Consider the following 19,176-nt stretch of genomic DNA (forward strand, 5'->3'; position numbering starts at 1 on the left):
CTATGCCGAATATATATATATATATATATATATATATATATATATATATATATACATACATACACACACACTTAAAACTAAATGTTTTAATGAACACATTTAGATTAAAATTAGCAACTTGAGTTTGTAAAGCTTGTAGATATTACATTTCAGTGCACATAAAGCTTTATTGAAATTAATTGCCAGAAGCATCATTCAACTTGAACATTAGTGACACTGTTACACAATAACAGGGCGCAGCCCCTCCAAGTTGATGAACTGATGAAATGCATCGATCAGGAAATGAAACGCCAAACGCAATTTTGACCGGTACAGCCAAAGATTCCATTACAGGACATAAAAACCCATATCAGCCATGGTGCAGGGTGTGGACACCACAAATGACTGCAGAGTAACTTGTGACCAAACTTTAGAGTTGTGCCAGAGGCGGTAAGTCTTGAAAAAGCTGTTTATTTTTTCCTGGAATTACAGTCCCTGTGCAGACATACAAGGCCAGGAAGCTCTTTAAGTACACACAATGGAGATGGAGCATGCGCTGCAGTAGAGAAAAGGAAGAGATAGAAACAAACACATAGGAAAATAAACACCAAACAGAAAGTGAAGGGAGAATTGAGAGTGAAAGCACAGTGAATGGATATAGATTTCCTTTATAAGGCATTCTTCACCCTCTAAGTTTTAAATAAGCTGTACATAATTACATTACAACACAAAGGCTTTAAACAGAGGGACTCAAAGAACAGAGCAGGTGGAGAAGGTAGCAAGTTATTCATAGTTATAACTGTTAAGTTTCTCAGGTCCTGGAGTGATGTGCTAATTTTATTTTTTCTTTTCATTCTAGGAGTTATGGTCTTGTTTTTCCATTAGAAAACCAAGATGTCAAGGGCTGGGAAACAAAGTAGGGGCGCACAGTTTGTTTGGTAATTGGACCTGTGCTGCCTTCATGATTTTCTCCTCCAGCATCAAGTATCCCAGGGTTGCTGGAGTCATCTTCGTCATCTGTAACTCATGCTCTCCTCCTAGTAGAGCCTTGAAATATGATGAGTTGCGAGTGATGGTGTTCTCATCTCACCAGGCCGTAGTCAGGGTGCCATGGACAGCAGTGATCACATAAAGCTGAGGGGCTAAGTCGGTATCATCCTTGTGATAAATCCTCGACTTGGCAAGTACCAGATGACCTTGTTGGAGCTTCGAAGACTTGGCTGTGTGGTGATTGTCAGCATAATATTTTATACATTTTTTGCATCCTCATCCTTTTGTTGAGTTTGACATGATAATTATGAGTTTGGACCCTCCATACAGTAGGGTGGATGTCCACAAAGGCAGCAGAAGAGGATGATAAAAGACAATGCAAGTGGAGACGTACAGTTCATCATTGAAAAAGATTCCCAGGTTTCTACCTGATATATTGGGATGGGAGAGAGGAACTAGACAGTGCCTAAAACTTTGGTGCTATTCAGACACAGCCAATTGTTTGTCAACCATTTCTGTATGTGTTGGAGGCAATGACGCAGTTAACTTTTTTCTCTAGTTCTTTTGGGATTGTATGTATTATGGTATTGTCAGCATGGTGGTAGCCACTGTTGATGTTGTCGAGTATAGAAGTGAGTGGAGCCATTGTAGGTGGTGAATAGAGTTGGTCTGAGAGATGAACCCTCAGAAACATCACTGGTCATTGCAGTTAGTTCAATGCGATCTGAGCCACTGGAGTGAAACACATTTGAGTCCAAAGAGGTCTAAAGTTGAGAAGACAGAATGATGCAGTTGTCTGTATATAAAGCTGCGAACAGGACTAGGAGGATCAATATGCAGCTTTTACTGTAGTCCATGGCAGAGAGGGATGCTTACCTGAGGTCCAATAGGATAGTTTTAATAATTCTTTGGTGCCTGATGACTGGCTAGAAGTCACTAAGACACTTCCAGGATTTAGTAATACTGGTCTAGGCCAGAAATCAGTCTATAATTGGCAAGGACATTCAAGTCACTGGCAGGTGTCTTTACAAGAGGTGTCATTATAACAGCATGTATGTCTGGGATGTTTCCTACCAACAGAGATGTTTTGACAAATATGGTGATGATTGTCACGGGGGCATATTGGTCAGGTTAAATGGTTTTGGCACTGTAGGTTTTTGAGGAGGTGGTAACAGGTGTTAGTTTGTTGATGATTTTATTTACAAAAGTTTAACTAGTGTGGCAAAGGAATCCAAGAAGGGGCGTCGGTCTCAAAAGACAATGATCTCATTCTGGCGAATATGAGACATTTATATTAGCGAGGATATTAATGATCTTGCCATTGGAAAACTTCACGTCAAATATGTAAAACCAGGATCTGAGGTATATTTCTTTCTCCAAACGTCCCTCAGAACATGAATGGAGCCTAGATCCAGCAGAGAACGAAGAGCTTTAGATGTACGACCTTTATACTTTCTAGAGCCTGTGCCTACCAAATCCACATTCAAATTTATATAGAAATCCCCACACATGATAAGAGGGAGTGGCCATAATGATAACTCAGAGTTTAACGACACAAACACCACTGGGTTATCTAAGATTGACCCATATACTGAACAAAGTGTAAAACCTTCTTTGGGGAACTGACACTGAGCGATGACCCAGTGTCCATATTGGTCTCCCCGAACCCTTGGGAAATTGCTTTACAAGCTCCTATCGAAGTACTCCCTACTCACAGTGCTTTCTAGACCCCTCAATGTGTGTCTCTTGCACACATATGATGTCTGCCTTGAGATAAAGCATATCAAGGGCTACCCTACGCCTTTTCATGGGACCATTTACACCCACAAATGTTAATAGTTGCAATCTGCAAATTACTCATTGATAATGTGTGAAAAGCCAATTGTCATCCCCCTTGTGCATGACTGTCCGTCTACTTTGATGACCTCCCCTGCCCATACCCCACCGACCCCTCCCCCAAACCACCCTACAGCACCCACCCCCTCACCACCCCCACCTCAAACGAGCAAATAGGTCAGATCTGACCCTGTTAATGCCACCCACTCCACCTTTCCCGAAGTGCCCCCAGACTCCAACCCTCATGTAAAAGCAAGGGCAGAAAAAAAAGACAAACTAAGGAAAAGAAAGATTCGGTGGTAAAGATAATATAAGTAAGAAGAAGAAAAAAAAGAGCCCTCTTCTTAAAGTCCATAGACTGCTGGCTGCAGAAATCTCTACACAGATAATATTAAGGGAAACGTTTCATTCTAATCCTGGAACCCTGGACCATTCTTTGATCTCCTTCAGATGCTCTTGAGCCTTCATTTCAGACGTAAAAAACTGCACCCTCCCATTATAGATGACTTTAAGACGGGACGGATTTAATAGATATGCCTCACTACCTAGTCCCTGAAAGGATGAAATCAGCTGGCGTAGTCACAATCGCCTTTCCACAATAGTGTAGCAAAATTCTGGGCGGACAAAGAACGTATGTACCTCATAGGTGCCCTTACCTTCCGCTTGTTGAATATGGCTTACCTGAGTAGGAAGTTATCCAAGAAAAATAAAACTGCCTGAGGCCATTCAGGTTGTCCTGCCACTTGGTTTTTTTCTTAGCGTAATCGGAAAACAGTGAGCTCGCTCCACCTCAGCGTCCCAGTTCCACTGAGGTAAGTCAGAAAAAACTCCCTTAGAAGTCCCACCATAATACATCTGATATCACTCCCCTCAATGTTTTCTGCTAGACCCAGAAACCTAAGATTGTTTCGGTGCTGTTGGCTCTTAAATTCCTCAAGTTTCCGCATTACATCCGTCATTTGCGAATAATGTGCCTCCTTATGCTTTTAGAGTTTCCTGCCTCTCCCCTCTGTTACTCCGGCCCTTTCCTCCATAAGGGTCACTCTATCCTTCATTTCTGAGCAAGTTTTACTGATTTTCCAAATTGACCCTTGCAATTTTTTGTGGCCTAGTGAGCCCAACGATTTTTCAACCAGGCCTCCCCTTGCATTTGCTTGAAGGTTGAGTAAATAAGTTCAAGAGGGAGGTCTTTTGGATCAGGGAAGTTGCCAGAGCAGACTTGAGTTAAGCTTTTTCCTCCCCCGTCCTTACTGTAAACCTGATAGGTAGTAGAATAGTTCCATCTTAGTTTGCCGTCAGTGCTGGTATTCGTATGTTGGCCGGTTCAGCTGGTTCTGAGGGGAACGTCGTTTACAACGCGGTGTTTACAACGCGGTGTTTACACCGCACGACTGTTATGGCTGTCTTTTTGCTAGCTCTTTGGAGAAGGAGAATGATGGAGAGTGACTCCAGCCTATCACCCCCATAGCATAGGGATTAGGCCGATAGACAGGGACCCTGTCTTACATATATAAGGGCATTTTCGTATTATTTTCCTTAGAGTAAGGCTTATGAATTTAAGTTAGGGGATAGATATATAAGTACTAGTCATGATTCGCTCATTTGCTAACATGCTGGGCTGTTTTTCAAGGAGCTATGCATATTATGGGCTCCGTAGGCCTTAAACGAGACAGACTCCATTTTGCTTTCTGCCCGGTAGCTCGAGAAGGCTTTTTTAGGTGAAGTGTAATGTTTTAGTTTCAAGCTGTTGTTCGCTTGGAGAGAACCGGTTCAGGCTGACCCTTATCGAAGGAATGTATTTTTCTCCACTCCGAAGACACAACTTCAGGCCGGCCGGCTGGGAAAGTGTCCTTGGTACGGGGAGGTACAAGAATTTGGTGGGCGGCAGGTTACTGGCCGTGAATTTCCATGAAGGAACGGGCTTTGATATTAGCGAAGGTGTTAGTCAGTTTGTGAGTTAGTCCGTAGGCGGCATCTAGCCGTTAGCATCTCTGCCATTATTCATTTTCATGGTGGACAAGTCGCCATCTTTGAAGTCGGAGAAAGATTTAAGACCGAAACTCTCTGAGAAAGACTGAACGAGAAGTGGCGCGGAGCGCACTGATACAGAGAGAGAGAGAGACGGTAGCTAATAACCAGCAAGGTTCCGGTGTCCTGAGGGGAAGCAGACGAGGTTGAGCCTAGCGGTGCAGACGTGTACTTGTGACGGCTGAGGGTGACTGCAAGGCGAGCCAGGATACAGAGACGAGAAGGGAACCTAGATGACTGCCGAGTCCAGACTTCCCACTAACAAGGTGATACCTGCCTAACTTATTTAGGATGTGCACTCTAATCTTTACCTTTTTCTTGCAAAAGTTATGCTGCATAGTAATGTGATTTGTATCTATTGTTAATAAATACCCTAATTCATATAGAATTATCGTGTACCTGGTGCTTATGTTCAATCCTGGTAAACCGCACTTCTAGTCAGGAGCTGTTTAGGTGAGCGGATGAGAAATCCCGATCAGGTAAATGGTGATTGAATAAAGAGGGAGTGAGTGGACCTTCGATGTCAAGAGCAGGGAGTACACTATACAATCTGGAACCCTATTCAAAGTTATTATTGTAGTTTTATTCCGAGTAGACCACTGAGATATTATCCCAATAATGGTTCATAGGAATGTGGTCGTCGTTGATATGCGGCGTTAGTGAAAACACTGGGTGGGAGACCAGTGTGAATACCCACTGGATTGTGGCTTGAGTAAATGAGAGCACTAGGAGGTCGAACTAGTGTGTAGTTTCGCAGGATTGCGAACAGTTTGGAAAAGGGAGCATTGGGTTCTGCAGGCCCATGTGTAGACACACCGGATTGTGTGTCAGATCTGCCCTAGGGTAGAACGGTCTGGGTCGGGGTGGCCGCGAGACCAGCTGATGTGAATAAGATATTGTAGAAAATCCGTACATACATATATTGTCATTCCCCATCCTTAGGTGCGACCTGTATATTTATCTGTATATCTACTCATTGTGAATACGATCTGAGGAGGGAAGGTGAGTACGTTTTGGCTGGGTCACAGGGGCCCCTGGGGGCTGATCCCATCTAAACAGAAAATCCAGCCATTACATCTGGCGTCACGAACTGTTTACGAAGCCTGTGTGCATTGTGTTGTTTTAATATCGTTGGTTTGCGCTCGGCTTGTACGTATAAAATTTTGTTTATAATTGTGTATATAATTTTTTGCGTGTTATTATGTTTGCGAAAAAATCATCGTCGGTTTTCAAATTACCGATTCAGATTCCCGGCTGGGAGTCTACGCCTTACGAGGCCTTGGCCCGTGAGTGGGCTGATTCTACTGGTTTGAGTGAAAATTGGTCTTCATGCTTGGAGCAGGCGGAGCCTGCCGATGTGGTGTCGTGCCTACAGAAAGCGCCGGTAGTGAAGGGTGATGAGCTTCCTATTTTAGGACGCAGAGGGTGGATTGTTCTTAATGCATACAGAATATTGCATGAGAGGTTTGTTCAACTACAGAAACAGTTTAAAGATTCGGAAGGACAGTGTGTTGAGTTACAAAATGCGCATACTTTGTTGCGTTGTCAAAATAAATTGCTTGCCGACAAACTTGAAACATATCAGACCATTGCCGAAAGAGCTGCGGTCCGTATTGCACGATATAAATATAAACATCGTCGTGGACGTGTGTCTTCCCGCAAAGTGCGTATGATTGTAGCAAAAGCTGGAATGGATTGGAACCCCGATGAGTGGGACGGTAATATCTGGGATTCTCATACTTCTGACTCCTCAGCAGAGGAGGGTGACAAGCGCGAGTCTTCTCGCTCCGGACGTGATTGTAAATCTGCTACATGCATTGATTCAACTCCCGATTGTGACCGTGCTCGTTCTTCCCGTGTGGATGACGTAGCTTGCCCTGATTGTGCTGTTAAATCTAAGATGCGGGCTTCCTCGGAAGCTCTTCCCGCAGTTTCTGCTCACCCGATTTTTCGACGAAAATTACAACAGGCCCCTGGTAATCCGGGTGGTATAGCTCTTGATTGTATTGAAGATTTTACTCAGCAGGAGGTTAGTGACATTCTGCAACGATTTAGACAACGGCCTGGTGAGGCCTTGCTTACCTGGATGGTGCGTCTTTATGAGCTTGGCGCTGCCGGTATTATGCTCGATGCTGTTGATTGCTTACGATTTTGCTCTTTGAGTTCTGATTCTACGATTCAGGATCATTTTCGGAATTATAATGGTGCTGGTCAAATTTCTTTGCTCCAGCTTGCGTCTGATGGCTGTAATCATAAATATCCAACTGAATCTGATTGGCCTACTGATGAAAAACCGTGGTACACTCTGCGCGATGCGTCGCAACGTTTAAAGGAGGAAGTCATGAAAACGTGTATCTTCCTTAGTACTGCTGACAAGTTATTGGATGGTCTTTTAACATCTTCTGTGCGTAATCGCATTATCCGTTCTTCTCCTGTTGCTTACAAGCAGGTCATGATGACATTATTGATTAACCAAACTGGCAATCCTTTGTCTATTGTGCTTGAGTCTGTTCGTCAGCTTGGTGAGCTGGGTGAATGGTTTAAACCTGAAAGACAATCTCGACCTGAAGGTCGTACTGGTGGGGACTATAAGTTCTCTAGACGTGACATGTTCCTTGCTCTCATTGCTGATGGTGTCAAAAGGGAAGACATTGATGGCGAGCCTAATAATCGTTTATGGGACATGTTTCGTAAGCGTGGTTTGGATCGAAAGGAGGGTGCCCGTCGTGTGCGAAAGAATGAGTATGATCGTGGTTCGGATGACAGTGGTGATGAGAGACGACGTGTGAATTCTGATCGCCGTGATGATCGGCGCTATGAACGTGATGGATCCCCTCGTCGTAATGATGGGAGGGGGAGAGAGGATGATCGTGAAAGGGGAAGAGATGATCGTGTTTCTAGCAGACGACGGGATGCAAGGAGTTATTCCCCTGACGTAAGAAAAAGGGAGGATCGTAACAGACTCCCTGACCGTAATTCACAACTTTTTGAACCTGATACTAATCCGTTTCGTACTGGGGACGGATATGAACAAGACATTCTAATACCAAAGAAAACCGAGAACATTTACCCTGATTTGTCCTGGTTGACAGAACGCAGGAAAAATGACTAGGAAATAGGTCAAGCTCCGGTACGCAAGTGGGCCCACAGAGATTACAGACCCTATGTAGATATTGAGATTTTTTGGAGACATCGTAATATCCAAAGGGCCCGAGCGTTGGTTGCTACTGGGGCGGAGGCCACTTTAATTCATGGTAAGTCGAGAAAATTTAATGGACAGTCTTTTACAATTACCGGACTGGGTGGTAAAGAGACACCCGCGGTTCAAACTGCACTCGAAATTAAAATTGGTAGAATTCCTCGTAGAGAATACTCTGTGTTGGTTGTGCCACTTTTGGAATACATTATTGGAATTGACATTTTGAAAGGTATGACTTTGCATTTGGATGATGGATACTATCAATTTGGTACACGACAGTACATTTCGACCAGACCCGTACGGGTTGGTCGTTTACGCATGCCACCTATTAAGATCCCTTTAGCAACGAAAGTGATTTCTCAAAAGCAATATCGCATTCCAGGTGGTCATGAAGAAATTACCGCTACGATTCAGGATTTGGTTGACGCGGGAGTCATTACTCCGGTCACATCTGCTTGGAATAATCCCGTTTGGCCCGTGCGCAAAAGTGACAACTCTTGGCGCATGACTGTTGATTATCGAGAATTGAACAAAAATACACCTAAATTGACTGTTGCAGTGCCTGACATTGTCACACTGATTCAGAGAATTCAAAAGCATCCAGGTACGTGGTATGCTTCCATTGATATTGCTAATGCGTTCTTTTCAATTCCGATTGCCCCCGAATGTCAGGAACAATTCAGTTTCACATGGAATGGACGTCAAATGACGTTCCGGAGTCTTCCTCAAGGCTATGTACATAGTCCTACGATCTGTCACCGGCTGGTGGCGGAACATTTGTCTGAAGTGCCCACGAATCCACAAGTTCAGATTTGTCATTATATTGACGACATTTTGATTCAAGGTGAAACGCAAGACCAGGTACAGTCCCATTTAGATCAGATCATTGATTGTTTGCGAGCGAAAGGCTGGGAAATTAATCCTGACAAATTACAAACTCCATCCCAAGCTGTAAAATTTCTAGGAATTAATTGGCATGAGGGTCACAGAGAGGTGATTCCACAGGTTAAACGAAAAATACTTGATTTTGCTGTTCCCAGGAACAGGAAAGAAGCGCAATGCTTTATTGGATTGTTTGGATTTTGGCGTCAGCATATTCCCCATTTGAGTCAGATTTTGGCTCCATTGTATCGAGTCACTCGTAAAAAGAATGCGTTTGAATGGGGTGAACCTCAACAGACTGCTTTTAATTTGGCTAAAGAAGCTATTCAGTATGCTTTGGATTTGTGGCCCGTGAGTGATGGTGATGTGGATTTGAATGTGTCCGTGGAAGGCCTGTATGCCAATTGGAGTTTGTGGCAAAAGCAGGGCAGACAAAAAGTGCCATTAGGTTTTTGGACCAAAAAGTTACCAGAGGCTGGTGAGCGTTACTCACCTTTTGAAAAACAGTTGCTTGCTTGTTATTGGGCTCTGGTGGATACCGAGCAATTGACCTTAGGCCATGCTGTGATTTTGAGGCCTGAAATTCCCATTATGCAGTGGGTTTTGAGTTCACCGAAGTCCCATCGAATTGGACATGCTCAGGAGGCCAGTGTGATTAAATGGAAATGGTACATTCAGGACAGGGCACGTGTGGGTCCGAAAGGAGTGGCGGTTTTACATGAACGAGTGGCGCAGGCGCCCTCCAATGAGGCTGAAAGTGAGTGTTCGGTTCCTGTAGTGCAGGAGTCTCCCGTGAAGTGGGGTAAATCATTTGATGATCTGTCCGCGGAGGATAGAAAACATGTGTGGTTTACGGATGGTTCTGCGAAGTTCATTGGTGACAAAAGACATTGGAAAGCTGTCTCTTTTAATCCGATTACAAAGAAATTGTTAAGCACAACTGGAGATGGTAAGAGTAGTCAATATGCTGAACTCTATGCGGTTTACCAAGTTTTGAAACAGGAGTTACCTGGTACATGTCATATTTTCACTGATTCCTGGTCCACTGCAAATGGACTAGCGGTGTGGTTACCAACATGGCATTCTCATAATTGGGAATTGCACTCCAAGGAGTTGTGGGGTAAAGAGTTGTGGCAAGAAATTTGGGAATTGCTCCCGCAGAGTACTGTAACAATCTTTCACGTGGATGCTCATACTCCAATTGACTCCCTTGACAAATTTTTTCATAATATTGCAGATGAACAGTCTAAAATTTCTGAGGCAGTGGTTGACATGCAGGATTCTGATTTGGCGGGATTGGCGAAGTGGGCCCATCAGAAAGCAGGACATTTTGGAGAGAAAGCCACTAGCAGGTGGGCTGCCGATAGAGGAATTCATATTCCCTTTTCTTTAATTAAAGATGTCATTCTACATTGTCCCATTTGCCAGCATTCTAGGAAAAAAGAGGTGCCTCAAATTGTTCGAGGTCACTTACATCGAGGTAAATTGCCCGCCCAAATTTGGCAGATTGATTATATTGGTCCGCTCCCTATGAGCAGAAATTGTCAATACATTTGCACAGTGGTTGATACTTATAGTGGCCTTTTGGTCGCTTTCCCTTGCAAGAACGCTACCCAAGTGAATACAATTAAAACCCTGGAGCTCATTATTTTGTATTATGGTGTCCCATTCCAGATTCAATCAGACAATGCATCCCACTTTCGTGGAAGATTGGTGCAGGAATTCTGTACGGAAAATAATATTGATTGGGTGTTTCATATTCCATATTATCCACAAGCTTCAGGACTGATAGAGAGAATGAATGGCTTGTTGAAAGAGCAGTTGCGCAAGTTGACTGATGACCGTTACAGCCAGTGGAGAGATGTCCTACTTCAAGCTTTGTTAATTTTGAATAATCGTCCTTTGTTACATGCTGAATCTCCTTTGATGCGTTTGTTTCCTCCACATGTTGATGCAAAACCTAATTCTATATCACACACTGTCATGTATTGGGAAATTACCCCTGGTGCTTTGGCTCCATGTAGAGCAACCCCAGGTTCCGCAGGCCTCGACCTGCATGCGTTAAATGATGCACAATTTCCAGGAAAAGATCGAATCATTGTTGAAACTGGCATTGGTGTCTCTATACCTGCCGGTAGTTTTGGATTAATTGCCCCTAGATCTGGCCTGGCCCTGAAAGGTGTACAAGTACTCAGAGGAGTGATTGACAGTGATTATCAGGGAGAGATTAAGGTTCTCCTGCTTAATAGCAGTGAGATGGATTTGTTCATCAAAAAGTCTGACCGTGTTGCTCAGTTACTGATTATGCCTGTCTTCAGTGGTGAGATCAAAAAAGGCTCTGCTCCAACGTTGCTAACTGTGCGAGGACAAAAAGGCTTCGGATCGTCTGATCTTCCTGGAGCTAAAATATGGGTGCAATCGCCTAAAAATCCTCCTGAACAGGCTGATATTATTGCGACCGGTCATGACAACACCGTTTTGGTGATGAAGCCAGGGAAAGATGGCTGGGAAGCTGTCCCAGCTGATAAATGTTACTTACGAGAATGATTAAGGCCTGTATTTGTATTCTTTCAGATCATTCTTTGGATTGCTGCTGCAGGATGTGTCGGCGTTGGACTCCTTTTGGCTTGCTACGCCGGGAGAGGAGAGGATCCACCGACGCCGGTTGATGTGATAATTTGAGCCCCGCGGTCTGCGTGGCAAACATCGTCAAATTTCTGGATCACACTCGCAAAGCGGGTGACGAACTCTCCGCATTTTTGCCTTACCCCCATGAAGAGCGTTACTGACATTTTAGCGACCTGTTTGGTAGCTGTCCCTGCATCCACTGAGACTCTTCACCATATTTTCAATGTATCTAATGCCCGACCTAATGTTATTCTGGGTGATTTTGCGGCGCACGAATTTTGTCCCTCATGTACTCTTATTCCAGATCTTGATGTCCCTATTAATTCCAGAATTACTACTTTTAATATTACCCCTGGAGATCTTTGCTTTATTATGACCTGCAACCCTAAAGCTATTGCCGAGTGCTTGCGGCTGAAGCTCCAAGCCGCTACTACTTTTTCATCTCATCAACGCCTGTTATGTTTAAAGAGACTTCCTAATTCATGTCTTTCAGTTACGAATAATATGACTTGTAAACGTTTAGTAGTAGCCACTAGCCATTATCGTTCAATGCTATTGCCAGCTGGATGGCTCTTTTCTTGTGGGAATTCATCTTGGCCCTATATTCCTGCGAATATTTCTGGTGGCCCATGTGCCATCACTAGATTAAGTTTGCTAATGTTTTCCTCACATCCTTCTTCACATTCCCGTATTGTACGTGATTCAATGTCATTACATGAAGACTGTGATTCCTCTGTTCATCTTTTTTCCAAATCAGAATATCTTGGTTTAGCTTTTTCTATTATTGGAGTGCCAGCATTGGCCGTTTATAATGCCAAAACAATCGGCAAAATGGCCTGCTGGATGGTCAAGTCCATTAACCAAACCTCTACTGTTTTATCTGATTTATTATTAGACTCCCAAGGTGAACGTAGAGCTATTTTACAGAATCGTGCTGCTATCGATTACTTATTGTTGAAACATGGACATGAATGTTCTGATTTTGAAGGTCTATGCTGTTTTAATTTGTCTGACCATTCTAAAGCTATCCAGTCCCACATTAACAAACTCCACGACTTGACTGCAGAAATTAGAGAACATATAGATCAGGGTTTCTTTGACTGGCTTTTTAATTGGCTCCCTGACATGCATTTCATACGACAAATTTTAGGGGGGGTTATTGTCGCTCTCTGTATCCTCATAGCTATTTGTTGCTTTATTCAGTGTATCCCTTCCCTGCTACAATTTTTTAGACTTACTAAGGGTCGTAGATCAGTTAATTTTGTTTCATATTATTCGTCTACTGACGTTAGTTCCATTTAGTTACTGGTTAATAGACTGGAGTCAAGGGGTGTAATGTTATGGCTGTCTTTTTGCTAGCTCTTTGGAGAAGGAGAATGATGGAGAGTGACTCCAGCCTATCACCCCCATAGCATAGGGATTAGGCCGATAGACAGGGACCCTGTCTTACATATATAAGGGCATTTTCGTATTATTTTCCTTAGAGTAAGGCTTATGAATTTAAGTTAGGGGATAGATATATAAGTATTAGTCATGATTCGCTCATTTGCTAACATGCTGGGCTGTTTTTCATGGAGCTATGCATATTATGGGCTCCGTAGGCCTTAAACGAGACAGACTCCATTTTGCTTTCTGCCCGGTAGCTCGAGAAGGCTTTTTTAGGTGAAGTGTAATGTTTTAGTTTCAAGCTGTTGTTCGCTTGGAGAGAACCGGTTCAGGCTGACCCTTATCGAAGGAATGTATTTTTCTCCACTCCGAAGACACAACTTCAGGCCGGCCGGCTGGGAAAGTGTCCTTGGTACGGGGAGGTACAAGAATTTGGTGGGCGGCAGGTTACTGGCCGTGAATTTCCATGAAGGAACGGGCTTTGATATTAGCGAAGGTGTTAGTCAGTTTGTGAGTTAGTCCGTAGGCGGCATCTAGCCGTTAGCATCTCTGCCATTATTCATTTTCATGGTGGACAAGTCGCCATCTTTGAAGTCGGAGAAAGATTTAAGACCGAAACTCTCTGAGAAAGACTGAACGAGAAGTGGCGCGGAGCGCACTGATACAGAGAGAGAGAGAGACGGTAGCTAATAACCAGCAAGGTTCCGGTGTCCTGAGGGGAAGCAGACGAGGTTGAGCCTAGCGGTGCAGACGTGTACTTGTGACGGCTGAGGGTGACTGCAAGGCGAGCCAGGATACAGAGACGAGAAGGGAACCTAGATGACTGCCGAGTCCAGACTTCCCACTAACAAGGTGATACCTGCCTAACTTATTTAGGATGTGCACTCTAATCTTTACCTTTTTCTTGCAAAAGTTATGCTGCATAGTAATGTGATTTGTATCTATTGTTAATAAATACCCTAATTCATATAGAATTATCGTGTACCTGGTGCTTATGTTCAATCCTGGTAAACCGCACTTCTAGTCAGGAACTGTTTAGGTGAGCGGATGAGAAATCCCGATCAGGTAAATGGTGATTGAATAAAGAGGGAGTGAGTGGACCTTCGATGTCAAGAGCAGGGAGTACACTATACAATCTGGAACCCTATTCAAAGTTATTATTGTAGTTTTATTCCGAGTAGACCACTGAGATATTATCCCAATAATGGTTCATAGGAATGTGGTCGTCGTTGATATGCGGCGTTAGTGAAAACACTGGGTGGGAGACCAGTGTGAATATCCACTGGATTGTGGCTTGAGTAAATGAGAGCACTAGGAGGTCGAACTAGTGTGTAGTTTCGCAGGATTGCGAACAGTTTGGAAAAGGGAGCATTGGGTTCTGCAGGCCCATGTGTAGACACACCGGATTGTGTGTCAGATCTGCCCTAGGGTAGAACGGTCTGGGTCGGGGTGGCCGCGAGACCAGCTGATGTGAATAAGATATTGTAGAAAATCCGTACATACATATATTGTCATTCCCCATCCTTAGGTGCGACCTGTATATTTATCTGTATATCTACTCATTGTGAATACGATCTGAGGAGGGAAGGTGAGTACGTTTTGGCTGGGTCACAGGGGCCCCTGGGGGCTGATCCCATCTAAACAGAAAATCCAGCCATTACAACGACCTTTTCCCCGCAGCTGTTACAACGCGAGTCGTTACTACGACTTGCGCTGGATGGCGCTGTGGGATAAGGAATGTTTTAATTTTATAGTCCAACACCTTCCCTACTGTTACGGGGACTGGTGTTGGAATATAAAATTAAAAAATTCCGAAATCCGCGCCCTCCAACGCAAGTCGTTGTAACGACTTGCGTTGTAAAACCTGCGATGTCAAGTACCGCGCTCTAAAAGATCGCGTTGTACTGACATACATCCGGTTCTGATCTTCTTTCTCCATTTTTGAGTAGCGATTTTGTCAGGGACTACCTCCAGGGCTGACTGATGAGCCTCGGTCCCTAATTTTTCAGCTCCATATAAAGTTTATGCAAGGCTAGACTATTTTTTTTATTTCCCTAGATCTTTTGCAGGGTTGCCGAATAGAGAATTATCCCATGGTCACGTCAGACCATAACCCTTTGGTACTAGAGGTCCCTCATCTAGATAAGGTGGGTCAGTTGCAGGATTGGTCTTTTGAACGGGATCTGTTACTGGATGATGCATACCTCCATTTTATGCAGGACTGGATTCCAGTTTTTATGTAAAAAAAACATGGGTAGTTTCCCCGTTGGGATAATCTGGGATGCCTTCCAAGATGGGGTTCGAGGCAAGACTGACCAGTACAGCTGGGCCGTCAAAAAAATGAGAGAGACTCTTTCTGGGTGACCTCTATAAAAGGCTGTCACTCGCAGAAGCTATGGTGAGGGAAACAGTGGCCTTGGGTATGGAGACTCAGACAGCACAGCTGAAAGTGGCTGTGGCTAAAGCAGCAACAGTGAGTCTTTGGACAAAGAAGGCCGCAGACAAATTTCTGGCACAGCAATAACATTTTTTACAAATACAGTGAGGGGTGGGTCATCTCTTAGCGGTGCGGACTAGGCAGCAAATAGCCCAGTCTCATATTCAGGAAGTTCAAGATCCTGTGTCAGGAATAGTCTCGGATTGAGAAAGAACAAGGGCTGCCTTTTAGAGATTTTACCAAAGGTATATACCGAGGATGCGGGAGAGGAGTCTGAGGACTTTATAAGATATTTGAACTCAGTGATGATGTGGAATATAGGAGAGGAAGACCAGTAATATTTAGATCAACCAATCACTGTAGAGGAAATTGAGTTAACAACCTCCGCCCTCGCAGCTGGAACGGATCTCATTCAGGGAAAGTTCTAGAAGATTTTGTCCTCCTGCCTCAATGAGTACCTGCTGGAACTTGTGCTGATAGTACAGGGAGGGGAGGCGCCACATGAATCTTGGGCCTTAATAAAAATGGTGGTATTCCCAAAACAAGGGAAGTCTCCATTAGAACTAGGCTCATACCAGCTGATTACCCTAATGAACAGTGACTCTAAAATCTACTCCAAGATCCTGGCTACAAGGCTGTCTGGAACAATCAGCAAAATTGTGTCTTCTTGGAAACACAGCTTTGTTCCGGGTCCAGGAACAACTGACCACGTCAGGCGGGTAAATCACACTTTTCGATGCAGCAGCAGTGAAGGGAGACTCTAGGGCTTCAATACCCTTGGATGTTGAAAAAGCATTTGACAGAGTCTCCTGGCACTGCCTTGGGTTAGTGATCAAGCAGATTGGATAGGGGCCAGGTTCTAAATGGTCTTGAAAGCATTGTATCAGCAGCTCAAAGCTAGGATTTCCATGATGGAAGGCCAGTCAGAACTTATAAAAATACAGTGAGGTACTAGACAGGGATGTCCTTGTTCTTCCTTGTTATTTGCCTTGCATATTGATCCTATGATAAGGAGGATAGTAAAAAATATATTTATTCAGCATATTAGGTCACATGATTGGGAAACAAAAATACTGGCCTACGACGATGGCTTGGCAGTAGTTACTACAGATCCCAGGGAAGCATTAAGAGAAATAAAAGATCAGTTAAGAAGATTTTTGGGATATCCATTAAATCTCGATAAGAACCAAATTGTTAAAACACAGAAGTGGAATGGGAGGATTGGCAAGTGTTAGAGGGGGCTACCTATTTAGGGGTAAAAATCATAGTTGACGTAGATAAAATTATACAGACAAAATTTGGATCCATTAATAACAAGCATTTGCAATGCAATAGGTCTCGCAATAGAAAAGTTTGAGCTTTTGGTGTGTAAAATGTAAAAAATTTGTAATTTTCGTTTATGTTTTTCAAAATATAAAAGTATTCATTTTGTTATTAGAAATGCCAATAGTTATAAAGTTAGCAAATGTTACATCTATAGCATTAGGAAAGGTATATGTTTAGTTTTCCCCTGTCTTACATGTATTGATCTGACAAATCACAATGTTTTAACAAGAACAGAAGTGAAAACATTTAACATCTTTTTATGACATTTGTAATAAAGCTTGAAACATTGACAGAAAATATTTGAACCAGTTGTTGTTGAATGGTTGCACAGATTAATGCTGTGGTGGGGTTGAGTGATGTTGTTTTGGGGACAAGAGATGCTGTGGCGTTCAGTGATGCTGTTGTAGCGCATAGTGATGTTGTGGTGGCCATTAGTGATGCTGTAGTAGTGCTGAGTGGTGCTGTGGTGGTGCTGAGTAGTGCTGTGGTGGAAGTGTGCACTGCCGGCAGGTGGTGTGTGTGCCTGGTGGAAGCGTGCACTGAAGGCTGGTGGTGTGTGTGCCTGGTGAAAGCGTGCACTGACGCTGGTGGTGTGTGCCTGGTGAAAGCGTGCACCGACGGCTGGTGGTGTGTGTGTGACTGGTGAAAGCATGCACTGAAGGCTGGTGGTGTGTGTGTGCCTGGTGAAAGTGTGCACTGACGTCTGGTGGTGTGTGCCTGGTGGAAGTGGGCACAGACAGCTGGTGGTGTTTGTCCCCTGCGAAAGCGTGCACTGATAGCTGGTGGTGTGTGTGTGGCTGGTGAAAGCGTGCACTGATGGCTGGTGGTGTGTGTGTGTGGCTGGTGAAAGCGTGCACTGGTGGTGGTGTGTGTGCCTGGTGAAAGCGTGCACTGATGGCTGGTGGTGTGTGCCTGGTGGAAGCGTGCACTGACGGCTGGTGATGTTTGTGCCCGGTGAAAGTGTGCACTGACAGCTGGTGGTGTTTGTGCCCGGTGAATGCATGCACGGACGACTGATGGTGTCTGTGCCTGGTGAAATTGTGCACTGACGGTGTGGTTGTGCGTGTGGTTGTATGTTGTATGGCGGGCGTGAAATTTAAAGTACGGCCGGCCGGCCGTAAAAAAATAATTAGGGGAGGAGAAGCCCTTTGATGTGGTGTCAAGGCCTGGCAGCCGTTAAAAAATGCAATTAGGAGGAGAGGGGAGAGTAGTGAGGAGAGTGGTGTTGAGAGAATAGAGTGGTGTTGAGAGGGGAGAGTGGTGAGAGGGGAGGAGTGAGTCAGGCCTGGAGAGAGTGAGGAGAGGGGTGAGTGAGGAGAGGGGAGAGAGGCGAGAGAGATGTGAGTGAGGAGAGAGAGAGGGATTGGAGAGGGAGTGTAGTGGTGAGTGGTGAGAGGGTAGAGTGTTGAGTGGTGAAAGGAGAGATGGGGAGAGGAGAGGGGTGAGTGGGGAGAGGGGAGAGAGGAGTGAGTGGGGAGAGGGGAGAGAGGAGTGAGTGAGGAGAGAGTGGGATTTGAGAGAGGGAGGGGAGGGTGGATAGAGTGTGATAGTTCGCTATCCAGATAAAGTGTATTTATGTGGCATTGAGTAGAGTGTAATTATGTTGCGTGTAATCATGTTGCACCTAGTCGTATTCGGAGTGTATGTTGAATTGAGTGCAGTATAATTATGTGGCATGAAATTATGTTGCACTGAGTGGTATTTGGAGTGTGTGTTGCATTGAGTGCAGTGTAATTATGTGGCTTGTAATTATGTGGCACTGAGTGGTATTTGGAGTGTATGTTGCATTGAGTGCAGTGTAATTATGTGGCGTGTAATTATGTGGCACTGAGTTGTATTTGGAGTGTATGTTGCATTGAGTTCAGTGTAATTATGTGGCATGAAATTATGTGGCACTGAGTGGTATTTGGAGTGTATGTTGCATTGAGTGCAGTGTAATTATGTGGCGTGTAATTATGTGGCACTGAGTGGTATTTGGAGTGTATGTTGCATTGAGTGCTGTGTAATTATGTGGCACTGAGTGGTATTTGGAGTGTATGTTGCATTGAGTGCAGTGTAATTGTGTGGCTTGTAATGATGTGGCATTGAGTGGTATTTGGAGAGCGTTGCATTGAGTGCAGTGTAATTATGTGGCGTGTAATTATGTGGCACTGAGTGGTATTTGGAGTGTGAGGGCGGTCGAGTGGTAGAATGAGGGCGGTAGAGTGAGGGCGGTAGAGTGGTAGAGTGAGGGCGGTAGAGTGAGGGTGGTAGAGTGAGGGTGGTAGAGTGAGGGTGGTAGAGGGCGGTTGAGTGAAGGCAGTAGAGTGGTAGAGTGAGGGCGGTAGAGTGAGGGTGGTAGAGTGAGGGCGGTAGAGTGCTAGAGAGTGCGGTAGAGTGAGGGCAGTAGAGTGAGGGCAGTAGAGTGAGGGTGGTAGACTGGTAGTGTGAGGGCGGTAGAGTGAGGGCAAACATGGCGGCCAGGCTGAGGGGTGAGCACATTCGG

The sequence above is a fragment of the Lissotriton vulgaris genome, chromosome 1_1, assembly GCF_964263255.1.
Source record: "Lissotriton vulgaris chromosome 1_1, aLisVul1.2, whole genome shotgun sequence".
Lineage (NCBI taxonomy): Eukaryota > Metazoa > Chordata > Amphibia > Caudata > Salamandridae > Lissotriton > Lissotriton vulgaris.